Consider the following 27,796-nt stretch of genomic DNA (forward strand, 5'->3'; position numbering starts at 1 on the left):
GTACTGGGGATTGAACCCAGGGGTACTGTTTCACTGAGCTACATCCTATTCCCAGTCCTTTTTATTTTTTATTTTCAGATAGGGTCTCACTAAGCTGCTGAGACTGGCCTCGAATTTGCAATTGCCCTGCTTCAACCTCCTAAGTCGTGAAATTCTGCTGTACATTTTTACCACTAAGAATAAAAAAACTGTAAAATCTTTACTTTTTTATTTTTTAAGGAAACAACTAAGCTGGGTACAGTCACACATGCCTGTAATCCCAGGCTGACACAAGAGGATTGCAAGTTCGAGACCAACCTCAGCAAAAATAAAAAATAAAAAGGGCTGGGAATGTGGCTCAGAGGTTAAACATTTCTGGGTTTGATCTCTGGTACCAAAAAAAGGGGCACCAGCAATGGAGAAAAGATAGCCTGTTCAACAAATGGTGCTGGGAGAATTGAAAATCCATATGCAACAGAATGAAACTAAACCCATATCTCTCACCATGCATGAAACTAAACTCAAAATGGATTAAGGACCTCGGAATCAGACCAGAGACCTTGCATCTTATAGAAGAAAAAGTAGGTCCAGAGCTTCAACATGTCAGCTTAGGACCAGAGTTCCTCAACAGGACTCCCATAGCACAAGAAATAAAAGCAAGAATCAATAACTGGGATAGATTCAAACTAAAAAGCTTTCTCTTAGCAAAGGAAACTATCAGCAATGTGAACAAAGAGCCTACAGAGTGGGAGAAAATCTTTGCCAATCATACTTCAGATAGAGCACTAATCTCCAGAATCTATAAAGAACTCAAAAAACTCTACAGCAAGAGTGCAAATAATCCAATCGACAAATGGGCTAAGGAAATGAATAGACACTTCACAGAAGAAGATCTACAAGCAATCAACAAACATGGAAAAATGTTCAACATCTCTAGTAATAAGAGAAATGCAAATCAAAACTACACTAAGATTCCATCTCACCCCAATTAGAATGGCGATTATCAAGAATACAAGCAACAACAGGTGTTGGCGAGGATGTGGGGAGAAAGGTACACTCATACATTGCTAGTGGGGATGCAAACTAGTGCAGCCACTCTGGAAAGCAGTGTGGAGACTCCTTAGAAAACTTGGAATGGAACCACCATTTGAGCCAGCTATCCCACTCCTTGGCCTATACCCAAAGGACTTAAAATCAGCATATTACAGAGATACAGCCACATCAATGTTCATAGCTGCTCAGTTCACAATAGCCAGATTGTGGAACCAACCTAGATGCCCTTCAATTGATGAATGGATAAAGAAACTGTGGTATATATATATATACAATGGAATATTACTCAGCCATAAAGAATGATAAAATTATGGCATTTGCAGGCAAATGGATGAAATTGGAGAATATCATGCTAAGTGAGCTAAGCCAGTCTCAAAAAACCAAAGGACGAATGGTATTGCTAATAAGTGGATGATGACACATAATGGGGGGTGGAAGGGGTTAGTGTTAGGGTTAGAGTTAGGGTTAGGGAGGGGGGCAAGAATGGAGGAAGGAAGGACTGTATATAGGGAAAAGAGGGGTGGGAGGGGTGGGGGGGAAGGGAAAAAATAACAGAATGAATCAAACAACATTACCCGATGTAAATTTATGATTACACAAATGGTATGCCTTTACGCCATGTACAAACAGAAACAACATGTATCCCATTTGTTTACAATTAAAAAAAAAAAAATCAAGAGTTAAAAAAAAGGGGGGGGCACCAGAAGAGATCCTCGTGGTGATGGAACTTGGTTTTTTTTTTTTTTTTTTTTGTGGTGCTGTGGATTGAACCCAGGGCCTCGTGATTGCAAGGCAAGCACTCTACCAACTGAGCTAAATCCCCAACCCGTATTTTTTCATTTTTAATAAAATATTTGAAATTCAGTTAACTTTCAAAGAAAAGAGGTTTACCTCTAAGAAATGAGTAATAAAATGTCCAGACCTTAAAAAAAGACGTTCATTTTAGCTCTCTGTTCCTGAGGTCCAAGACCAAGGGGCATCTAGCAACTCAGTGAGACCCTGTCTCAAAATAAAATAGAAAATAGTACTGGGGATGTGGCTCAGTGGTTGAGTGCCCCTGAGTTCAATCCCTGGTACCCCAGTAAATAAGTAAATAAATCCTAGGGAGAAAACATTGAAAGTACACAATGATACAACTAGTACAAGAAAAAAACATGAGGTTTAAATATTATAAAATATATTAGTGAAATTACAAAGGTAATCAAGCACTTCCCCTTCCAGAAGCCTCAGGCTGATATTTTTCAGGTTAAGTTCCAACAAATGAGAAACCTATCCAGTTTATAAGACAAATATAATTTTAATTCCAAGTCTAGTGAAAATAATGCAATAAAAGTACATACTCATTTCACTTATGAACCTCAATGCAAAGAATCCTAACATTGTATGTCTACATCCAGGCCTTATATTAATATATATTAAATGTTACATATTATATTAACTTTATATATGACATATATATCAAGACTAAAGACTTTAAAATGTGGTATGTATACAATGGAATATTACTAAGCCTCAAAGAAGAATGAAATTATGGCATTTGCAGTCAATTGAACAGAACTGGAGAATATCATGCTAAGTGAAATAAGCCAATCCCCAAAAACCAAAGGCCAAATGTTTTTTCTGATATGTGAACACTGATCCATAATGTGGGGAGGGTGTAGGGAAGAATGGAGAAACTTTGGATTGGGCAGAGGGGAGGTGGGGTAGGAAGGATGGTGGAATGAGACTGACATTATTAACCCTATGTACATATCTGATAGCACAAATGGTGTGACTGCATTGTGTACAGCCAGAGAAAAAAAGAAGTGCTCCATTTGTGTACAATGAGTTGAAAAGCATTCTGCTGTCATGTGTAACTAATTGGAACAAAATAAAAAAGAAAGAATAAAGAGTTTAGCTGGGCACAGTGGCACATGCTTGTAATCCCAACAACTCAGGAGGCTGTAGCAGGAGGATCGCAAGTTTGAGGTTGGCCTCGGCAATTTATCGAGGACTTAAGCAATTTGATGAGACCCTGTCTCAAAATAAAAAGAACTGAGAATGTGGCTCAGGGGTAAAGCACTCCTTAATTCAATCCTCAGTATTTAAAACAAAACAAAACAAAAAAACAGAGTTTATACCAGACCATAGGGACAATTTAACATCCGAAGAATTTATTAGTGTAATTCACATTGAGGAGAGAAATATTATTTCTGTATATTTGGGAAAAGTTGGTAGAATTACACCTATAAATGATAAAATTGTTGATATATGATAAAGTACTACCAAGTCAGTTATGGAGGGGAATTTCTTTAAATTGGTAAATGGTTTACCAAAAACCCATAGCAAAAAGGCTTTTCGTGTGTGTGTGTATGTAGCTAGGCATCAAACCCAGAGCTTTACACATGGTAGGCATGTATTCTACCCATGCCTGCAATTTTTTTTTTTTGGTACCAGCAATTGAACTAAGGGGCACTTAACCACTGAGCCACAATCCTGGCCCTTTTTATTTCTGAATTTGGCTAAGTCGATGAGACTGGTTTTGAACTTGGAATCCTCCTGCCTCGGCCTCTTCAGACACTGGGATTGCAGGTATGCACTACCATACCCAGCTCAATGTCATTCTTTTTTTTTTTTTTTTTTTTTTTAAATTTTCCAGTTGTAGATGGACACAATAACTTTATATTATTTATTTGTATGTGGTGCTAAGGATCGAACCCATGCCTCCTGCATGCTAGGCAAGTGCTCCACCACTGAGCCACAACCCCAGACCCTAAATGTCATTCTTAATGGAAAACTTTAGATGCATTCTCTTTAGAGTTGGAATCTAAATAAGGGTTCCTGCTATCATGAGATGACCTGCTCAGTACTAAAAAGAAAGAGAAATGTGAGGCATGAAGATTTGAAGAGAAAGGGAAAACTGCCATTATTTGCAGCTGACATAGGACTACTTAAATACACACACACACACACACACCACATGCACAGTAGAATAAACAAAGCTAAACTAAAATCAGGTTTTAGTAGGATCGTTGGACATGTTCAAATGGCCCTCCAGTTAATAGGACCCACCATCTTAGAATCTTTGGAATCTCATTCTTATACCACAAGGTGACCTCTCCCCCCAGGAATCTGTTTACAGTTGATAATAGAATAAAAAGCTCACAATGTGGTTGGATTTTATTTACTCTTCTGTCTCTCCCAACTAACCATGAACTCTTTGAGGACAGGAGCTTTGCTGATGAGAGGGAGGGTTTATGAGGTCTTCACCAACTGGTATTGCTTGAAGAAAGGAAGAGTAAAGGGACCAAGGATAGGGAGGGTGTAGGGGTGGTAGAGGATCAGCTATGTGCCTAGTAGCTGCAGGGAGAAGTTGGGTCTGGAGCTTTATGTTTAGTGGTGAAAGACTGAATCTGAAACCTAATCAAAGGTTGTGAGTAGTGGAATCTCAAGTTTTCTACTTTACATTGACAGAAGAGAAATGCCATTAGAAAAGTTGTGAACTTGAAGTCTAGAATCCGAGTTGGGACGTTCATGATAGTGACCAACATTGTCAAATAAACTCCAGGTTTGTTTCTTTTTCCTTTATTTATTTATATGTAGTGCTGAGAATTGAATCCAGTGCCTCACACGTGCCATGCAAGCACTCTACCACTGAGCCATAACCCTAGCCCCAGGTTTATTTTTTATTTTGTTTATTTCAAATAAAGATTTAATAAACACATACAAGTTGTGTGTTGTAGTTTTTAAATTGACCAGATATTTAGCTTAGTTTAATCATTACTGGTGGTGATATGGTAGAGAGATAATCCATTATAACATCTGACATTTTGGAGTCGGTTTTGAGCAACTATATACCAGGTGATTGGAGTAACAGGCTTTATGCTGCAGATCCAAACATGATTTGTAGACTACCAGTAACTGTAAGAACTCCCCACTGTAGCTGTGATTCAGAAGAATAGGATCTAAACTATCATAGCAACCATTGATGCCCTGACAGAGTAAGCCAGCTTACTGCCTTGGCCACTGCAATCTTGTCACATCTTCAACAAAACGACATGGATATTGGTATCTCTGCAACCCTACCTGCCCAAGGAATGCTGCCTAAAGTAGCAGGAAGATGACTTGTTTCTTGTTTTTCCATTCAAATCTCTTGCAAGTACTTCTAATTGTGGAATCTATTTTGTATGCAGAATCCTAACTTTTAAGTGTTTATAAGTTTCCAGTCTATGCAAGGCAGTAAAGAATAATTGGTTCCAGATATATAATATACATGGCTCAATGCAAAATCAAGGTGCCCAGAGTCCGTATTTGAAAAGCAAGAAAAAAATAAAGTGCATTAAAAATACAAGAGATGGCCCAGTATGGTATTGCATGCCTGTAATCCCAGCAACTCAGGAGGCTGAGGCAGGAGAATCACAAGGTCAAGGCCAGACTTAACAATTTAGCAAGGGCTAGGGATGTGGTTCAAAGGTTAAACACCCTGGGTTCAATCCCTGATACCAAACAAAACAAAATAAAAAAAATAAATAAAAGATAAACACTTTTCCTTTCATCTAGTCTCCCTCTTGACTTGTCATGCTATTTTTATTTTCTACTTAAAAGAAAAATTAAAATTTTAAATAATTACTTGAATTTTACTTTTATCTTTACATTTTCCAATGCCAGTTTTTAATATGAGTATTTACATTGTGGAATTGCTGAAATTACACAATTCTATTTTTGTAACTTTTACATTCACAGGTATTTCATTCTTACCAGAATAGTAGAAATGCTGAAAAAAGTAATCCCAACTGTTAATCGAGCCCAGAATCTCACACCTGGTAAACAATACTCTACCACAGAGCTATATCCCAGTCCTTGTTATTTTAAGACAGGGTCTTGCTAAGTTGCCCTGGCTGGCCTGGAACTTGTGATCCTCTTGCCTAGACCTCCTGAGTTTTGGGGATTACAGGCATGTGCCACCATACCAGACTTTATTTCACTTCTCGATATGTACATGTTCTACCAACACCCTCTGCCTTTAACTTAATGATGAATAAGGAAGTACTAAAAGGAAAGGAGATACGGGCTGCCCTATTTTTCTCTTTCCGTTGTTTTTAGCAAGTGATTCATTAATAGAGGTAGTCAAACAAATAAGAATGGCACATGCCTATAATTCCAGGGACTCAGTTTGAGGCCAGGCGAGGCACTGTGGCACACACCTGTAATCTCAGGGGCTTGAGAGGCTGAGGCCAGGAGGATCACCAATTCAAAGCCAGCCTCAGCAAAAGCAAGATGCTAAGCAACTCAGTGAGATTCTTGTCTCTAAATAAAATACAAAATAGGGCTGGGGATGCGGCTCAGTGGTTAAGTGCTCCTGAGTTCAATCCCTGATACCCCCCCCAAAAAAAAAAAAAAAGTTTGAGGCCAACCTCAGCAACTTAGAGAGGGCCTAGGCCATTTGGTGAGACCCTGGCTCAAAATTAAAAAGGACTGGAGTGTTAGGCACGGTGACGATGGCTTGGACGGCTGAGGCAGGAGGACCACAAATTCAAAAGGGCTGGGTAAAGTGCCGCTGTATTCAATCCCCAGTACTAAAAAAATGAATAAATAAGTGATAGAACACCATTGCCTTCTTGATGTTGGAAGTGCTAGTTTGAATGGATCAAACTCATGGCCCACATGCTAGGCAATCTACCACTAAGTTATGCCCCCAGCCCCCAAAAGGTGAAGCATTCCTTGACACTCCAGCTTATGCAGTTGTAACACCCTGTCCTGGCTTCATCTCTCTGAGGTCCTATCTATCACATATGCACTGGAATTCTTTACTCATGGGGGATTGCAAACATTATAAGGGAACAGAGGCAGGAAGGAACAAACATGCATAGCTGGTAGACCTTCAGTTATGTACACGCTCCTTTGGCCCACCAGATGTCACTTACAAAACACGAATTCAAAAATAAGATTATTTAGAATTTTAGGTCAGCACCAGCAGAGCATTAAAGCAAGTGTGTGGCTCTTCTGAGCACAGGGCCCTGTGCACAAGTGCAATGACAACCAAGACAGTTCTGGGCACAAAAGGAGGAGGAACGGATGTTGAGAGGTCAATGACCATATCCAGCAGAGACTGCTTGGAAACAGATAAATGGGAATAGAAGGTGAGAGAGAAAGGTACAGAGGACCAGAGGAAGCCATGTGATGAAAGAGCACAGCAGATATTGACTTAATACTTCTACAAGTCCTGTGTCCTGCAGTTCACTAGCACTGAGTTGGGCAATGCAAAGATGTGCAACCCCCCCACTGCTAGCTCATAGTGGCTTTCAGTGAACTAGAAAAAAATGCCCTTTTCTTCAGATACTTTACTGCTATCTGTTGGAAAATTGTCATAATAACGATATTAGCTAATAATGACTGCAATGAGTGTCAGCAGCAACCTTGCCTGTTACCCTCAGGGTCCCCAGGGTCAGAGGCACAAATGCTCATAACTGGAATCCTGAACTTAACAATTTAGCAAACAATGTGTGGCAGGTCAGAGCCCCGCTACACCCCTAACTCCCAGCCTCAGAGGTAGTGAGTTAAATATCAGAACTAGTGACTCCTTATTTTATATTGTTTTACTCCTGGCTACCCATGAAGATTGTTGTGCTGGGGTCTTTTAGATCACTTCCAACATTTGACAAAGCCTACTTCGTGGAATATATATATATTTTTTTAATCTGGGAGAAGACTAAAAGAGCCAATAACAACAAAATCCATTCATTTTTGCTTTTGACTGGAATTCTAGCAACTTTGTGGTCCACATATCTTATGCTAATTAAAAGGTTTGAGCATTAGATATAATGTATATTTTTAGTAATAAATATAAGAAACTGACTATAAATTTAGTTTGTTTCAGAAACAACATCTTCCTTATAGGGTCCCTGGGGTAGGAAGGCAATGAGATGACTTTTAAAGACGCAGACAATAGAAGCTACTACTTATGTTCAGGCCCTTCTTCTCGGAGGTGTTAGATCAAAGATTTGAGAGACAAAGGTCCTGCCTTATGTCACATCATATAAATAAACTTCAAAGTTGGGATCCTAACTCAGGCTTCCTGGCTCCTGAGCCAGGAAATTTCTCAGCTTCTAAGAGTAGGCAACTGCTTCTCTCTTCCTCCTTCTTCCTCTTGAAATTTTATGAACCTTTATTCAGATTCATAAGGAAGAAAAAGTTTTTATTAACATTTGCCAAAAGATGATTGTACATTGTGAATAACTTGTATTAACCACTATAAATGGGTGGTAGAACAAACCTATAATCTCAGTGACTCAGGAGGCTGAGGAGGGAGGATTGCAATTTTGAGGCCAGACTCAGCAACTTAGCAAGACCCTGTCTCAAAATAAAAAATAAAAAATAAAAAAATAAAAGAGTTGGGAAAGTGGCTCAGGGTAAAGTGCCCCTGGGTTCAAACCCCAATACCAAAACAAACAAACAAAAAATGCAACTATATTAATTCTCTTTTAAGAGCCACCATTTCTAGTGACCCAATGACATTTCTTCCCACAGAGCACATTAAACTATACTCTAAAAGCAGAGTAACTCCTTATGTATGTATATAAACCAAGTGTTCCCCAATACGTTGTAAGACATGATGCTTTGAGAGAATCGGTTTCTCTTCATTACGATTAATTTTTCATGTGTGTGTTTGGTACTGGTGAATGAACCCAGGGTCTCACTTATGCTGGGAAAGCCCTCAACCACTGAGCTACACCCCTGGCCCCCAGTTAATTCTTTTTATTTTTTTAAATTTTATTTATTTATTTATATGTGATGCTGAGGATTGAACCCAGTGACTCACACATGCTGGCAAGAGCTCTACCACTAAGCCCCAGCCCCAGCCCCAGCCGCAGACCCCCAGTTAATTCTTGATATGTTAAAAGTCTAGCCAGGTCTGGTGGTGCATGCCTGTAATCCCCACACCTCACGAGGCTGAGGCAGGAGGCTCACAAGTTCAAAGCCAGTCTCAGCAACTTAGTGAAGCCTTGAGTAACTCAGTGAGAACCTGTCTCTGTCTCTAAATAAAATACAAAAAATGCTGGGGATGTGGCTCAGGGGGTAAGTGCCCCTGAGTTCAATCCCTAGTTAAAAAAAAAAAAAAGTTTTGTGGCACATTAATTCTTTAAAATTCATTATTATAAATTTAATCATTTGTTAGTTGAATATATTTTCTCTATATAACAATTATTGTATGTATTTTCTCTGTCATAGCAAAGGCAGATTGAAGCAATCTAGAAAAATGATACTGATTCTGTTTTAATTTTATAGTCAACATGAAAAAATACTAGAATATTCACTTTTCAATTGCATTTTTCACCATATGAAGGTATCATTTATATACAGTAAAAGCCACCATTTTTTAGTATATTTCTTCTAATTTTTGGCAAACAAACAATTGTGTAACCATCACCACATTGAAGATGCACAACAATTCCATCACTTTCCCAAATCCTTTTTTTTTTTTTTTTTTTGGGTGCTGGGGATCGAACCCAGGGCCTTGTGCTTATAAGGCAAGCACTCTACCGACTGAGCTATCTCCCCAGCCCCCTCAAATCCTTGAGAGCTCAGTTACAGCTAAATATATCTTTCCTTTGGGATCTGATCCAAGGGCCTTTCAATTCCCCTCACTAGACCATCCGGCCTTTCCCAGGAAGCTCTTGGCCCCAGGCTGATGGGAATAACAAGGCCACTGTGTTCACAGTCCAAGGGAGAAGGCTGGGGGCAGCACATATAAGGCCATCTGTCTTGACTCTAAAGGTTGTCAATCCAGGCAGACACAGAAGGGAGAGAAAAGGGGCTGTGGGATACACCAACTGGCTTGGAAACCCAAAGATACTACTTTGTTTCCTGTGTTTGACCACCCCACCCTGCCTCAGCTTCCTCCGATAAACAGGGACAGACACACTCACTTATACATACCATTATTTATGCTTGCAAAAACACAATCATACATCTGATATATATATAAGCATGTACATACATGATCACCTCTATATATAATTGCTCACTCACATTGAAATAGGCATATATATAGAGAGATACATACATACATACTGCACATGTTCTCACAGTACTTTTGGGAAGGTTGCATCACTTGGGGACATTATCAGCAATGAACTCCTCCTCTTGCTCAACTTTACACTTCCTTATGGGTGCGGAAGCCTGAGACTGACTCTTTCTTTGGGGCTTTTTTGTTGATGTGGGTTATGGTGACTGAAGGGTGATGGCTGATTTTCAACAAATTTAGGGAGCTTGGGTCATTCAGAGAATGACATGAGGAGCCTGGTTAGAAACAAACTGTCGTGGGCTAGTGAGACAGTAGAAGGGTATGGGAAAGTGAGGGTGTGTGACTTGTTTCGTAGAGATGAATTATAGACAGTTGTGGGTGTTATCATTTATTATGGAGGAACTGTTATTCCTTAGGATCAGAGGGATGTATTTCAATTTGCATAAGCTGGAGTCTTCATTGAGCATGGGACAGGAAAGGTTTGATTACTTGTGGATACATTGACTGAATTTTTTTTTTTTTTTTTTTTTTTTGTGGTGGGGATCAAACCCAAGGCCTCAGTGCTGGTCAAGTGCTCTACCACTGAGCTACATCCTCAGTCCTCAGTCCTTTTCTTAATTTTTATTTTGAGATAGCGTCTCACAAAATTGTGGAGACTAGCCTCAAACCTGTGATCCTCCTGCCTCAGTCTCCCAAATTGCTGGGATTATAGGCATGCGCCACTGTGTCTGTCCAGCTGGCTGATTTTTCTTGGATGATGTACTGTGAGCTGGGGAGTAGACAGGTTCTGTCTGGATGGAGTCAGGCTGACCCAGGTCTTGCTGGAAGAAGCACCCATACTAGTAGTGTGGTGGTGCAGAACTGCAATCCCTAGTAGTAGAAGTATGGACTACCTCAAGGAGGCATAAAATGAGGCATTGTTAACATTGCTTTGGGGAAAGAAACTGAGCAGCTGGAATCAGGACCTTCTGGAATCAGGACCTTCTGCAATTAGACGCAGAGGGCTCCAGGAGTCTCCAGTGGAGAACTCTTAGAAGAGGTGGGGCTCCAGCCCATTCTGTAGGGGTAAAGGACCAGAATTAATCTGGTTTTAGCCTGACATCTGTCCTTATCTCTATCTTCCCTTAACCTTTCTTCTACCTGGAACCAAGGTTAGAATGAAAATATGGGAAGGGGTGAGGGGTTACTCCAGCCTCATTGCCTATATGATGTGGCAGGCAGGGGAAGGATTTTCTTTTCTACTTAACACAGTGTCCTACTGCTCTTTTCCCCTTAGGCTGAGGGCAAGAAAGAAGATGAAGTTCTTGTTTCCTGAGATGTTTTGCTCATTTGTTTGTTTTTCTGGTAAGAGAAGGTTGTTGGCTCAGGCATTCTTGGATCCAGATAACTCTTCTTCCTTCTAGGAGGTACCACTCTAAGGTGAGGCAGTGGGACTTCATTCTAAGACCTGAACTGCTAGGTTGCTGATCAGGCTTAGGTAGGGTCAGATGTTTATTTGCTCTCTCATGTCCTTCATGCTGAAATGGGTGCTCTGGATTACCACTTATTAACAGTATATTATGTCCTACATATTTAAAATTCCTCTTTTCATTAACTTAAAATTAATTTATGAATCTTTTTTTTTTTTTTTTTGGGTGCTGGGGATTGAACCCAGGGCCTTGATGCTTACAAGGCAAGCACTCTACCGACTGAGCTATCTCCCCAGCCCCAATTATGAGTATAATCTGGTGAGGGGTAAGAATGACGAATCTCATTTCAGAGAGGTTAATGATATGATATGATATGTCTTAGTTTATATAGGTATTAAGAGTGGGAGTGGGGATTGAAATATTAAATCATAAGAGCATCCAGTTCTATATTTCTTCTGGCTCTCTAACAAGCAATCACTCTGCCAAACATATTTCCTACTGGGAAGGAGATCACTTTACAGTTGAGTATTCTGGGCCTCTGAGCAGTTACATTTCCCAGAGCAAATTAATACAGTTATGCTTTTGTTTTTACTTGTGTTTTATGAGTTGAGTTAGTATGAGAGGTCTTCTAGCACTTGGTTACTCTGGACACAGTGGATAAAAGGTTTCTGGACTTTTAAACTAGGGCATTTATTCCTTTTCCAGGGCTTTTTTTTTTACAAAAACAGTGTGATCATTCTAAGATGTGGGTCAGATCTTTTTAGTGCTTGGCTTAAATTCCTTTAATTTATCCCATCTGCACACCTGATGGGATAAATTCTTTAACCTGGCACTGTCCTCCCTCTCCCTGATTTCGACCCCTTAACTGTCTCCTATCTTAATGGGTTACTTGCTATTGTGAGAACCCCTGGAGATTGTGAAGTTACTTTCTCCTCCCCACTTTTCTTGGAGTGCTGGGGATTGAACCCAGGGGCCTTAGTGCTTGAGAGGCAAGCACTCTACCTAAACTGAGCTATCTCCCAGCCCTCCTCTCCTACTTCTCTCCCACCAGTTAGGGCAGGTTAGATTCAGGGAGGAACTGGTGCTATGGTTTCCACTGATGTTGCCTGTGACCTCCAGGCCATCCTCCCCAAGAGAACCAATACTTGAGAGGAGTACCAGGGAGAGAACCCAGGAGAATGCCCAGGCTCAGCCCTTAGGGACGGGTGAACTGCCTTCTACTGCCCTTAGTGGCAGTCTGCTGGAGCAGACCTTTCTGGAACAATAATAATTGTAATATTTAACGAGTGCTCTATATTCCAGGCACTATTCTCACTATTTTACCTATACATGCATTTGTCTTATGTAATCTCTCAGTTCCCCCACACTTCTCCCAACTGGGAATTTAACTCGGGCGATTTACCACTGAACCACATCCCCAGCCCTTTTTAATTTTTAATTTTGAGACTCGGGTCTCGTGAAGCAGCTGGGGCTGGCCTCGAATTTGCCAAGGCTGGCATTAAACTTGGGATCCTCCTGCCTCAGCCTCCGGAGTCGCTGGGATTATAGGAGTGCACCACCACGCCTCACTTGTTTTATGTAATCTTCACAAAAACAAAACAAAGCAAAACAAAACTATACTAGCCAAACAAACAAAACCATGACTGTTGGCACTTGGAGATTAACTAACTTGCTTAAAGTCATACCAAAAAGGACGAAATCAGAATTCAAATATGAGAATTATTTCTAGAGCCCATGATGCCTCTAATCTCATTTCCAATAAAGTCACATCTGCTAGCTTGAGGGGTAAACGAAAGCAGAGGGTCCCAAACCAAGAACCAGGAGGTATATTTCTCTCTGCCTTATATTCGTTTTTCGCACAGGAAGGCTGGCTCAGGGATGCACGGAATATTCTCACAGTTTGAAGAGAAAGGGGAACTTCCAAGTGGCAGGAACCTCTGAAGACTCCCAGAGAGAAAGCGGAGAAAGCTCGTGCGTGGGAAAAGGCCTGGCTGTGGGTGGGGAGCAGCGAGCAGACCGCGAGGTCGTAGTCCAGGTTTTTGTCTCTTAAACTCAATGTAACCTTAGTGAGGTCGTTGCTCTTCCCCCAGCCTCCGTTCTTGTATTTGTAAATTAAAGATAAATATAAGACGGAGCTGATCCCCGCCAAAAGAAGGGGCATCCTCAGTTTTGCAGGGGAAAAGGCCCAGCACCAATGCCAAGGAGAGGGGGCAGGAAGAATGCGCTGTGTGGGGTTTGGGGCGACAGCCTGGCAACAGGATTGGGTGGGCTTCGGAGCTCAGTCCTGCGATCCCATCCCGGTGACAGGGCCGGGCTAAGGAGGAAATCTCCGGACCTCGAATGGGTACATAGGTGGGGGCACATGGGCCAGGGTCGTGGTTCTGCCGGATGCGCCCATTCTCCCCACACCTCCTCAGCACTCGCAACCGGAGTCGCAGTCTCCGGGGATGCCTGTTACAGGCGGCCAGGCATCCGCCGGCCGCGCTGCGGCGACCGCCCGGGAAGCTGCAGCCGGGGGGGGGGACCGAGAACATCACGTCATCCTTTCCGCCAGGCGCCCGCCCCCTCCTCGACGGCGCCTGCGCAGGCGCGGTGGGAGGGGGGGTGCCGCGGCGGGGCTCTCCCGGCGCTTTCCGCCCTTCCCCAGGTTCGCTCGGGCCGCGGCGCTCTGGGCTGGCGGCGGCGGCGCGGAGCGAAGGTGTCCAGGATGCGGCGCGGGGCGGCCCGGTACCCCCCTGCCCCGACACAGCAGCGGCGGCCGCGGGGACCGGGCCAGGATCAGGGGCGGCGGCTGGAGCCGCGGTAGCGGCGGCGGCGGCGGGAGGGGCGGCCTGAGGGCGGGCGGGCGCCCAGGTGCGGGGGTTCCACGCCGCTCCGCACAGCCCGGCCTGGCTCGGCCCCGGCGCCATAAGTGGCGGCGGCGGCGGAGGGGGCTCAGCGCCCAGTCGCTTTGCCGACTACTTTGTCATCTGCGGGCTGGACACCGAGACCGGGCTGGAGCCGGACGAGCTGTCGGGTGAGTGCACTGAGCCCCGGCCGCTTCCCCGCACCTACTGCAGCCAGTGACCCCGGAGGAGCCTCCCCCATCCCGCTTTGTCCCGGGAGCCCGGCGAGGGTCGGTTGGCAGGACGCAGGGCGGGCGCGGGCGAAGGGGGCGTCGAGCTGGCGGAGGGGGACGGGATAAGGGGCCCTGCGCGGGGAGGAGTCCCAACCGCCGCTCCGGCGCTCTGCGCCTTGGGCACTAAGCCATGGGGAAGAGGGAAGGGTCGTGTGCACTCCGACTGGTTGTAGGTCGAGTGACTTAGTGTAAAATAAAGGGAGACTTGTCTTCCAATACCCTTCTGGGAGGGAAGAACGCATCCCGCGTCCTAGTCAAAGTAAGTTCCACTCAGACTTTTAAAAAAAGCAAAACAAAAACTTGGTGGCTTTATCTGGCCTCTTCCCAAGAATCCTGCGAGACCAGTTCCTCAAAACCGTTATAACCCGCCTGGGTTTTCCGACGGATTGCAGCTCTGCCTAATCTGGGACATAAAATAAAGAACTGAACTTGGGCAGCACCAAGAATATGTGAACTCCCATGGCACTTGAAAGAGCTTGTACTCCAGGGCCATAACTTTTTTATGAAAAGCAATTTATGTCCTTTATGAGGCCAGGGTCATTTGTGAATAAAAGGGCGTCATCCTACTTGGGGTGGCTGTGTTGTGTTGTGTTGTTTCTCAAGTCGTCTTTCAAAGGGGGAAGTGGTGAGGGGAGGAGTGGCCATGGGCCCTGATCAGATTTGGAACTCACTGTGGAATTGTGTCAGAATTATAAAATCCCCGTGAATTCCACCCACCGTCATCCAAACCTTTGAATTGTAATAGTGTTGAAAAGTTTTTGTCTGAAGTATCCAGTTAGTGGGTGGAGGTTCGTTACGTTAATACTTTAAAATTATGTCATCTTGATTTGGTGAAGAAAATTCCTTTCCACTCTTTCTTTTTCCTTTCCGTTTTCTCATTCTTTTTTGGTACTGGGATTGAACCCAGGCCACCACACATGATCTGTCATGATGTCACAGTTTGCCATGAAGTTTCTCTTGATTTTTGTTTTGTTTTCAGTACCTGGAACTGAATCCTACTGAGCCACATCCCCAGCCCTTTTTGTTTTTTTGTTTTGAGACAAGGTCTCCTTAAGTTGCTTAGGGCCTTACTTAAGTTGCTGAGGCTGACTTTGAACTTGCAATCCTCCTGCCTCAGTGCCTGGGTTTATAGGCATGGGCCACCATCCCCACAAAGTTTCTCTTTTGAAAGTGATCATCCTGTTGATTAATTTTACTTTGCTTCAGAGATGACAGGACAGTTTCTTTTCTTTTGCCACCAGAAAAATTCCAGTATTTTTTAATGAAAAATATAGGTGCACATTACAAATGACAAAAATGGGTGTCTTTTAAAAATATGACAAATTGATGCTTTATCAAGGCAAAAAATAAACTGTTTCCTCAGATTGATAGCATGTAGAGAAAAAAATCACGAATCCTTTTGTTGGGGTAGCTTACTTTATTTATTTATTAGTACCAGGGATTGAGCCCAGAGGTTCTCTACCACTGTGCTACATCCCCAACCCTTTTATTAATTTTTTAAATTTTGAAACAGAGTCTTGTTAAGTTGCTGAAGCTGACCTTGGACTTGTGATTCTCTTGCCTCAGCCTCCAGAGTGGCTGGAATTAAAGGCATATGCACTACACCCAACTGGTTAGCTTTATTTCTTCAAGTTCACCTTTTTAGGTCTTCAAATTCTCATAATTCTGATTATTTGTTTCTTTTGTATTACATTTGTGACTTTGGGATGATACAGTTGATGGAATTCAGTGCAAGTTATTGGTGCTGGAAGCGAGCTCGGGGAGGAAAATGAGGCCCAGGAAGCACAGTAGGGCCAACATTCTACTAGGTCGTTGTTTAATCTTTTTCTGGTGGTCCTCTCATGACACTAAACTGAATCTCTTTGGCCTGGCTGGAGGTCTTACCCCCGCCAAAAAAAAAAAAAAAAAAAAAAAAAAAAATATATATATATATATATATATATATATATATATATATATATATTTAAAACTCAGCAGTGTTCTACTGAGCTATGTCCTACACCTCCAGCTTTTTTTCTTTTAAATTTTAAATTTTGAAAAGGGTCTCTCTAGGTCACTTACAGCTGAAATTCATAATCCTTCTGCCTCATTTGACTGGAATTGTAGGCATGTGCCACTGCATCTGCCTCTGACTGGATGTCTTTAGAAAATAGTAGCATGTTGAGAAAGAGTAAAAATAACAGTCTCAATAAAAGAAAATTAAAGGTGGAGTAAACCAATGTTATTATTGTACTGTGCTTTTGAGTGTATGATAAATTGTGTAGAAGCTTGGTTTTAGCAAATGAAGACAATGGTTTGCAAATGGTAAAACAGGAATGAAACTAGGAAGTTACTCTTAGTGAGGGCATGGTTTTTGGGGTCTGCTATGCTACCAACTATTTCTGTGATTGGGGGGCAAGTTTAATAACCCTGCTAGGGAAAAGTGAATATAAATATTATAATTCTCTCTTTTTTGCGGGGGAGGGGGTGGGTACTAGAGATTTAACCAGGGGCAATTTGCCACTGAGCTACATTCCCAACCCTTTTTATTTGAGACAGGATCTCACTAAGTTGCTTAATGCCTTGCTAAATTGTTAGAGGCTGGCGTTGAACATGCTGTCTTCCTGCCTTAGCTTCCTGAGCTGCTGGGATTACATGTGTGTGCCTCCATGCTGGGCTGTTCTCTTTTAATGAATATCTGTTAATTTCCTGGCTTTTCAGCAAGCTAAAATTATATCCCTATGTAAATTTATTGGGAGAATAAAAGGGAATGAGTTGTATAAATGTATAAGGAAGGTTATTTTCGCCGGGCGTTGTGGTGCATTCCTGTAATCCCAGTGATTTGGGAAGCTGAGGCAGGATTACAAATTGGAGGCAAGACCCTGTGTCATAAAATAAAGAGGACTGGGGATGTAGCTCAGTGGTAGACCTCCCATGAGTTCAATACCCAGTGTGGCACAGGTGGGAGTGGGTGGGGGAGGGGCAGGGCCTTTTCTTTCTTAAAATGTGGTTGTACAAATGGAATATGAAGATCATTTATCAGTAGGTGGCCTTTGTTAGAACAGATATTGATTGAAGGATTAATTTTACCCCCTTCACTCATTTCTTATGGGAAATCTGGACTACCCAGAGGGAATTTTTGAATAAAACAAAACAATACAAATAGCTCACCCTGCTGAAACTCTCCAGGGTGCATTTTCTTTCCTTTGCCTTCTCCATACCTCCCAAAGTGATGATGTCATAGTCAGTGAAACTACAGGAAGTTGTGAATTGCACCCAGGTTCTCTAGGGAGGTACTGAGGAGTCTGTTTTCTCCAAGCAAAGTAAATTATATACCTCACCCAGTTTCTGAACTTTAAAAAAGTGTATCCAGAGCAAGTAAAGCAAAGATGCTTAGTGTTCCTTCTGGTTTTGGGAAAAATTAAGATTCTTTCCTCTCCTTTTACAGTAATTAGCATGTGGAGTTGCTGTGTTGAATGTAGACTCAGATCCTCCTGCCTCAGCCTGAGTCACTGGGGATTACAGGCATGTGCCACCATGCCTTGCCCCATCTTTCAGCTGGATTCACTGTTCACATCTTGCCCCATTTTCTTTGTCACTTACATGTATGTCCCCTCTATATTATATATAGGTAAAACAAACTGTATTGAGATATAATTCACATACCATACAATTCACCTGTTTAAAGCATAAATGATTTTTAGTATATTCATAGTGGTATAGGCATCACTACATGTTAATTTTAGATTATCACTCAGATACTAATCACTCTGTCCTTGAAACCTGTACCTATTAGTAGTTACTCCCAAATTTCTTCTAATCTCTAAACCTCCAGCCCTAGCAGGATATCTTATTTAAAAGAAAGAAAAGCTGGTCATGGTGGTGCATACCTGTAATCTCAGCAACTGGGGAGGCTGAGGCAGGAGAATCACAAATTCAAGGCCAGCCTGAACAGTTTAGCAAGACCCTGTCTCTAAAATAAAAAGAGTTTTGGGGATGTAGCTCAGTGGTAGTGGTGCACCCCTGGGTTCAATCTCCAGTACCAAAAACAAAAACCAACCAAACAGACAAACAGAAAACTACACAGAAATAGAGCCTGCTTCTCCTCATTTTATAGAGATGAAGTGATTGTAAAAAGTTTAGTGAAGGGACTGGGTTTGTGGCTTAGTATAGTCAAATAGAGTGCTTTGGTATGGTCTGTAATGTCCTGAGTTCTGTCTCCAGCCCTGAAAAAATAAAGAGAAGAAAAAGAAAGAAAGAAAAGTTGGATGCGCCAGTTTCAAACTGGAATTCAGTATGAACTAAACTTAAATTTTTATTTTCCTTTGCCAGTTTGGTCAATTCTGGGGAAATTGTCTCATGGTCATCTCTACTTTGAAGCTTAGATTACTAGTTGTAGTGGAACTCAAATCCTGCTGGCTTACCTCAGGCATCTGTGGATACTGCCAGAAGTCAAGGTGCTGTAATGGAGATTTCCTAAGTCATGTGTTTTCTTTTGTTTGTAAGGTAGAAGAAGGAGGAAGTCAGAAGAGACTAGCACACAGAAATAGAGTATCCCAAGACAGTTAAAAGCACGTACTAAATGTACTTGGAGAGAGCCTATATTCCTAGAACGTAAGAGAATCCCATTTCACTTTCTCAGATAGGAAAGATCACATATAAAATAGGTGGATTTTACTTTAATGACACTGAGGCTCTGTTACTCTCTTCTTGGGAGGAAATCCTGAGTCAGTGTTTGGTGCTTAAACCAAATTCTTAGATTCTGCTTAGCCCTTCCTTCCTTCCGAGGTTAAAAATAAAGTTTACTTTGCTTCAGGCCTCCTTTGGCATACCCTTTTCCAGGCCTATATCCTTTTATAAACTTATTTTTTTGGCCAAGTCTGGTGGAAGGTACACTTGGGCTTGGCCTAGTTCCTCAATTCCTGTTTTGTTGTCCTTTGGATTGGAATTACAGTCAGACAACTTTAGAGGTCTCTCAGGGACCTGCATTCACACGTGGGAACCTATACTTGATTTGTTTTAGGTTCCTGCTGGATACGACATAGGATCCAGTGAGAGAGCCTCTCAGAACCTTGTGTCTTTTGGAAGTCAGTGATTAAATGCTGCCTACCATTGCCAGATTTTTAGATTTAGTTCTTGAAAGTTATTAAGTGAGGCAGATATTAATCAAGTGCCTACGTTTCATTTTCATGATTGTTGATTTCAGTTTGTAATATTTAGAACTACAGGGCTGAGTTCTAAGAGTGGCAGAGTCCTGTCATGACCAAAGGGAGTATATGTGCCAGATCTCAAGGTGTTTTCAGTATATTCCTAGGGGATCAGATGTAATTCTAGGAGATAAGATGGTAACCATTACATTTCTCAGATATTATACTTAGAATATTTGCTTGTTTGACATCCATGAGATTTCTCATACCTTCCTGTGAAAGGTTAGCCTTTATTCTTGTTCATTAGTGTGATGATTAAGTCAGGTCAAAATTTTGCTAAGCCATCTGAGTCTGCTGAGTGAACTGAACTAGCTGGGTAAGTCCAAAGTACTTTTATGGAATGCTGAGATGCTTGAGCAGTGAGAAAATCTGTGGAGATTCCTCTCATTAAGTTTCATTCCCCAGTGAGTGTGAGATTCCTTGATTTCTAAACTGTTTTCAGTTGGCAAAACACAGTATGTGTGTGCATTCATTTATCTTGGTCACAGAATCAAAAAATGTCAGAGCTAGATATCAGAGATGTTCAGTCACTGCTTTTGGCAGATGATAATGATTACCCTTGTAAATGACCTTAAAATTTCTTACTATACTTTTAAACTCATTTTAAATTTTTTCAGCCCCACTCGAATAAAATTTTCTGTCCAGTGTCACTTAACAAGTTAGAAAGAACAGTTAGAATCCAAGTCTTCTGTGTGCTCACTATTGATGTGATTTTTTTTTAATTATTATTTTATTGTAAACAAATGGGATACATGTTGTTTCTCTGTTTGTACATGGCGTAAAGGCATACCATTTGTGTAATCATAAATTTACATAGAGTAATACTGTTTGATTCATTTTGTTATTTTTTTCCCCTTCCCCCCCACCCCTCCCACCCCTCTTTTCCCTCTATACAGTCCTTCCTTCCTCCATTCTTGCCCCCCTCCCTAACCCTAACTCTAACCCTAACACTAACCCCTCCCACCCCCCATGATGTGATTTTTGTAATTAAATTTATTTTTTTCTTATAGTTGTGGGGAAACTGGAAGCCATGGCTTAATCATTGCATCTTGAGTGTGGTGTGACATGGCTTGGAATGAAGTGACTTCTTAGTGGTTCATCCCCAATGCATTTTGTAGTAGAGACAGCAGACCACTTATTTCTTTTTTTAATGTAATTAAGGTTGATTATTTTTTCTTCTCTTTCCATTCTCTCATTGATTGATTGTTTGATTGTAGTTTCAGAATATTTAATACTTTTTGCCTGAGATATGTTTCTTTGATTAAAAAAAGAGAAGAAAAAAAAAAAGATTCACATTTGCTAACCTCAAAAATTCCTCCGTATAGTTTTGTAGTTTGCATTTTTTCTGATTGTAGTTTGGAGTCTGACTGTGATTTCCAATTAACCATATTCTTTGTAGTGAAAGGATATGGGAAATGACCAAGAAACTTGTAAATTTTTTTTTTTTTTATGCTGGCGATTGAGCCCAGAGGTACTATATCACTTCAGTACATACGTACCCTTTTTTATTTTTAATTTTTATTTTGAGATAGGATCTTGTGAAGTTGTTCAGGGTCTTGCTAACTTGCTGAGGCTGGATTTGAACTTGTGATCCTCCTGTCTCAGCCTCCTGAATTGCTGGGATTGTCGGCGTGTACCACTGTGCTTGGCATTTAGGATTTAAGGCATTAAGACAGAAGAGAAATGACTTAGATATAATAATCACAGGCCATGATTTATAGGACAGTAAGTAGATAATCCCAATTTACAGCAGATTACTTGTGCTTTTGTTATAAGACATTAAAATTACTTTGCAGGAATGTCAAAGATCTTGGTTCTTTTCTCAAGATCAGGAGTATCATCTCTTAAGTCATTTTCTTTCCTTGCTTTTATGCAAAACATACATAAAATCTGCAATTTTTAAGCGGTTTAAAATGAATAATTCAATAGTATTTGGTATATTCAGTGTTGTGTAGCTTATCACCCTTATGAGTAGTTCCAAAACATTTCATCACCCCACCCACTAAAGAGTAAGTAGCTTTACCTCTTTTCCCAAGCTTGTGGCAAGTACTGATTAGCTCTTGGTCTATGTAAATTTACCCATCCTGGATATTTTGTACAAATGGAATCATGCAAGTTGTGACCTTTTGTGTCTGGTTTCTTTTACATAGTATATATTAAGGGTTCATCTTTGTTATAGCATGTGTCAGTAATTCATTCCTTTTTATGACAGTACTATTCCATTTCATCAATATATCACATTTTATTTATCCATTCATCTGTTGATGGACTTTGGGTTGTTTCCTCTTTCTGGCTATTGTGAATAGAATTTCTGTGAACATTTATGTATCAATTTTTATTTGAACACCTGTGTGGATATATACTAAGAAGTGATATTGGTGGATTATATGGTAACTGTTTAGCCTATTAAGAAATGGCCAAACTGTTTTCCACAGTTTCTTCATATTTTACATTCTTACATGCAGTGTATCAGGTTTCTACTTTCTCTACATCCTTAATAGTACTTATTTTCCACATTTCGATGTCATTGTGTTTTAATCTATATTTCTTTACTATTAAGAGATTTTTAAAAGCTACTTACTAACCCCTTATATTATTATTGTGGATTATCCATATATACTTGCTATTATTTCTCTTTTTGCTCTGGGTTTTTAGGGGACATGGGGAAAATTGAATTGGGGTGCTTTTAAGGTAATTATTGATCTTTCATGCTTCAGAAAACTGGTGAATCTATAATAGAAGTGGGGAGGGTAAATGAATGTGGTTTATAGGGTAGTTTATAGGTAGTTCTTATGGGCTTCAATGTCAAATTACCACAAACTATCTTTTTTTTTTTTTTTTTTTTTTTGAGGTGCTGAGGTGTATCTTTTTATTTAATTGATTAACTTATTTATTTTGCAAACTGGGTATTTTAAAACAATACGATAATTTATTTTATCACTGTTCCAGAGGCCAAAAGTTCAAACTCAAGGTGCCAGCAGGCCACAGTTCCTCAGTGGCTCTTGGGGAGAATAATTTCTTGCCTCTTTGAGCTTTTGGTGGCTTTTGCCATTCCTTGACCTCTGACCACACTAATCCAATCTCTGTCTCTGTCTTCGCGTTTGTCTTTGTGTTTTTTCTTCTTTGTGTCTATCTTATGGAATTCTTGACATTGAATTTTAATTCTACCCAACTAATGCAGGATGATCTCATCTCAAAGTCCTTGATTATGTCCATATGATCCTTTCCCCAAATAAGATAGCATTGATTGGTTCTGGGGATTAGGATATGGTCATACCTTTTGGGGACTACCATTTAACCCATTACAGAGGGCCTAAAGGGTTATCTTGAATTTCTTTGTGAGCAAGAAATATAGAGGAGTAAAAGGGGACAGTCTAGAAAGAATGGTTAAGTAGAAAGAAGCCCAATAATACTAGGACTGTTATAGTTACTATACTTGGTATTCAGAGATGTCACAGGATTTTAGGATAGATAAAAATGACTTAGATATAATTTTATTTGATAGAAACCATGTAACTCAGACAAGAAATCAAGTTTCTGCTAGGGTAGAACATTATTATCTAAAATTAAAATAAAAGCATTTCATTAACAGCCATGGAGATGGTAGAAAATGTCAGAATCTGTTTTTATTCTTATCAGCAGTCACCATCATTTCTTTTTTTCTTTTTCTTTTTTTGTGGCGTTGGGGATTTGAACTCAGGGTCTTGTGTTTGTAAGGCAAGCACTCTACCAACTGAGCTATATCCCCAGCCCATCACCATCATTTCTAAGCCTAGAATTTATACTATATTCTTTTAAAATAGGCAAGTTAGTCTTCACTGATGATAAGCAAGAGTAAGTTAGAATTTTCAATCTTCTTATTTTACGGAGGAAGAAATTATAGCTGAGAGTGTTCTGAGTAACTTGTCTTGAGTTCTCAGCTGGTGCCAGAGCTGAGTCTTGAATTTGGGGTTCCTTAACTCTTAGGTGACTGGATTTTTTTTCCATGATAAAATGAGAAGCTGTACAAACTTATCAAAGAATTGAAGGTTTGTGATTATTTATATATTTTCCCCCTTTAGAGTAGAAGTTCTCTACTAGGGCAGTAATGGGGATAATGTAATCTAGAGGTTACTTGTGTTTAAAATTCAGCCCTTCTGTCTTTCCTCCCTCCCGCCATTCATCCCTTCATCCCTCCTTCCCTCTTTCCTTCTTTCCTTCCCTTCCTTCTTCCTTTCCTTCTGATTGAACTCAGGGGCACTCTACCACTGAGCCACATCCCCAGTGCTTTTTGTTTTTTTATTTTGAGATAGGGTCTTACTAAGTTGCCAAGACTGGCCTTGAACTTGTGATCCTCCTGCCTCAGCCTTTTGAATTGCTGGGGTTACAGGCATACGCCACTACACTACTCTCTGTGTCTTCCTTTAACTATTTGTGTGACCTTGGGCAATCTCCTTTCCTTTTCAGTTTTTTGATCTTTAAAGTGGAAGTAGAACTCATCTCACAGAGTTCTTGTAAGGATTAAATGAATCAATACACTAAGTGACTTGGAACAATGCCTGGCAAATGGTATCTGTTGAATGTTCACTATTACTAACATTTTTATTGTTTTCATTTAAATTCCTTTATAATTTTGACATTGATGAGAAATTATGATACACATTATCTGTACACATTATCTCATTTGAGCTTGTTAGCAACTACATGAGGGAGATTCTATTAATCTCATTTTATAGATGAGAAAACTGAGGTATAGCACAGGTAAGTAACTTGCCTAAGGTTACACAGCTAATATGAGGAAAGACTGGGATTAAAATTCAGATCTGCTAGAATTCACTTTTTTTAAAATTAAAAATCCGTTGAAGTAAATATATATAAAGTACTCATCAAAATATGCAGTGATAATATTTTTATAAACTGAATATACCCATGTTGCTAGTACCCCAGAATCTTTTCTTATACCCCTTCCAGTCTTTTCTTATGTCCTACCACTCACCAGTGGTAACTGTCATTCTGACTTCTAAGAGCATAGATTAGTTTTGTCTGTCTTTGTACTTTATATATGATCATACACCATGCTTTTTCATGTCTGGATTCTTTTGCACAACATTATGTTGAGAGAATCACTTCACTTCATGTGTAGTTTTGGATTGTACATTCTCATTGCTGTATAGCTTTCCATTGTGTAACTTTACCCTGATTTATTTCTCAGTTTACAGTGGATGCTTGAGTAGTTTCAGGATTTTGAGTATTATAGTACTAATGTGTTGTGAACATTCACATATGTTCCTTTTTGTGAATATGCCTTTTGGTCTGTTGGGAATATATTTGGGTGTGGAATTGCTGGGTCATAGGTATACATATGTTCGGTGTTAATAGGTGTTGCCACACAGTTTTCTATAGCATTTGTACCAATTTCATTCCTACCTGCAGTGCATGAGATGTAGATTGCCCCCCATACTCAACAGCACTTGGCATTTTCCTTCCTTTTCATTTTGGCTTTTCTGGTGGTTATGCAGTGATATTACATTATTTGTTTTTGAGTGTTCTAGATGACTGATGAAGTTGAACACCTTTTAAAAGTTTATGGAACATTTTGTATGTATCCTCTTTCTTGAAGCATCAAGATCTTTTTGCTATTTTTCTTTGCAGGTTTTCTTTTTATCTTATTGGTTAAATGGAATTTTATATATGTTCTGGGTATGAGTATTTTGTTTTATGTTTTGCCATTTCTTGTATTTTGTATGTTCCCTTCTTGTCCACTTAATGGCAACTTTCAAGGAACAAAAGTTTTGAATTGTAATATTTATCAGTTTTCTCTATGTGTAGTGCATATTGTATCTTTGCTATTGCTGAGTCATGAAGATGTTCTGTATTTTCTTCTAAAGACTTTATTGTTTTACCTTTCACATTTAGATGTGTAATCCCAGAGCTAACCCTTCTAAATACTATGCTGTAACACTGCTCTGTACTGGATGAAAAAAGCTCCCCCATTCTGTTTTTTTTTTTTTTTTTTTTTTGGCTATTTTTCAGCTTTCTACAGAGTGAAAGAGAAACATTTTCATTGCTCACAGCTGGGCTTGAAGTACAACAAGGCTTTGATATGACCAATACAGTGCTTTTAATGCACATTTCGTAAAACAAATGCTAGCCTTTGTGCTTTGATATAGTACCAATTTGTAAGACTTTAGTGGTTAGAAAACTCTGTAAGAAAAAAAAATATTGCTATTAAAGGTTTTAAGGGAAAGGAAACTTTCTCTTTTGTTATTGAGGACAAATTTTCAGGAGGTCCCCAGATTCTTAAATCTTCTTGTATTTTATAGGAAAGAAGAGGCTTCTGGGTGGTCCCTTATAAACTGGTTTAAAATTTGAACTCAAGACAAACCAAGTTTCTTGAGATAGCCATTTGTACTGCCCTGGGCTCACAAATGCACCCTGTGAAGTGGATATATATTGCCATTTTCATGCAGTAGAGGCTTCTTTTTTGGGAAGTATTTAAGAACTTTCAGGGCATTTCTGTGTCTCATTTTTAAGGCTAAAGGTTTGGTGGCAATTCTTTACATATGATAGTCCTTTTTGGAAGAAAGGAGCTAATTTTTGTTAAATATCACTTGTGCTTTATGTTCCATATGCTTTACACACACACACACACACACACGCACACACACACACAATATCTATATATAGGGGCTGGGGAGATAGCTCAGTCGGTAGAGTGCTTGCCTTATAAGCACAAGGCCCTGGGTTCGATCCCCAGTACCCAAAAAAACAACAACAACAACAACAACAATATCTATATATATATCTTTGTGTGTGTGTGTGTGTGTGTGTGTGTGTGTGTGTGTGTAAAGCATATGTATGTGTATGTGTATATATATATATATATATATATATATATATATATATATATATATATATATTGGCACTGGGGATTTGAACTCAGGGGTCCTTAACCACTAAGCCACATTCCCAACCGCTTTTTTTTAAATTAAATCTTTTTTAGATGTTGATAGACCTTAGACCTTTATTTTATTCATTTATTTATATGTGGTGCTGAGAATTGAACCCAGTGCCTTATACATACTAGGCAAGTGCGCTCTACAACCTGGCCACTCCCCAGCCCTTTTTTAATATTTCGTTTTGAGAAAGGGTCTTGCTAAATTGCCTAGGGCCTCACTAAGTTTCTGAGGCTGACTTTGAACTCACTATCCTGCTGCCTCAGCCTCTTGAGCTGCTGGGATTATTATAGAGATTTTATTACTTTGAGTTCTGATTGATGTAATCATTCCTTATCAGCAATTAGTTAGCTTCTTTCCTCTTGGATCAGGAAGAGATGAATGGGGATGGGTAGAAGATGGGTTACAGAAAACCATGGGCATGTTTTGGCAATATTGAAGCATCCCATTTGAACAGAAGTATGGTATTCAGAGAATGATAATTGGGAGAAAGGGTTAAATAGTTATACCAGGTACACCAGATGGACTATATGATAAAAGAATAGTGGGGGAAAAGAGAGATGACTATGTTTGACTTTAATAGCATGGAAACTATCAGTTGCCACTATTACTTCTACAAACAATCTAGTTGTAGGAAAATCACTATCCTATTAGTTGTTCTGCTGGGATCCCCATTTTAGCATCTCTTATAAACCTAATAAAAGGAAAGGAGGAGATTGTTTGTAGGATTGTTGGTGTAAATGTATTTGTTTTCAAAGTTTGTCCAGATAGGAGGGCATGAGAGATGTAGAACACTGGACATTAAGAAGGTGGAGAGAAAGAATTTGCTCTTTTGGACTCTTTTAAAAAACCTGTAGCTTTTCACTTTTGGCAACATTAGTGGCTTTAGTCTTTTTTTTTTTTTTCCCTGTGGACTGGTAGAAGGCCTTAAGCTCATGTCTCTTATATTCTTCTTACTAATCTCAGTAACTGGCAGGTTGGGATTACATTTTATCCTTATTTGTTAACTTTCCCTAGATTTTTACCATTCCAGTAGTAGCATGGGAAAGCTCTGAGGGACAGTCTTTTTCCTGCTGAAGTGTGAGGCAGTTTGGAGATTGTTGGTGCTTCAT

The 27,796-nt window shown here is 40.2% G+C and overlaps 1 non-coding gene and 1 pseudogene across 1 annotated transcript; one reads left to right on the plus strand and one right to left on the minus strand.

Annotated features, from left to right (window-relative positions):
• Positions 1–14,495: 14,495 nt before the first annotated feature.
• The window catches only part of LOC124958358 (40S ribosomal protein S13-like), a 31,680-nt pseudogene continuing 18,379 nt past the window's right edge, over positions 14,496–27,796 (minus strand).
• Positions 26,421–26,491, plus strand: Trnai-uau (transfer RNA isoleucine (anticodon UAU)). The gene has a single exon. It is a non-coding gene; the product is annotated as a tRNA-Ile (tRNA).

This window comes from Sciurus carolinensis, chromosome 11, assembly GCF_902686445.1.
Source record: "Sciurus carolinensis chromosome 11, mSciCar1.2, whole genome shotgun sequence".
Taxonomy (NCBI): Eukaryota; Metazoa; Chordata; class Mammalia; order Rodentia; family Sciuridae; genus Sciurus; species Sciurus carolinensis.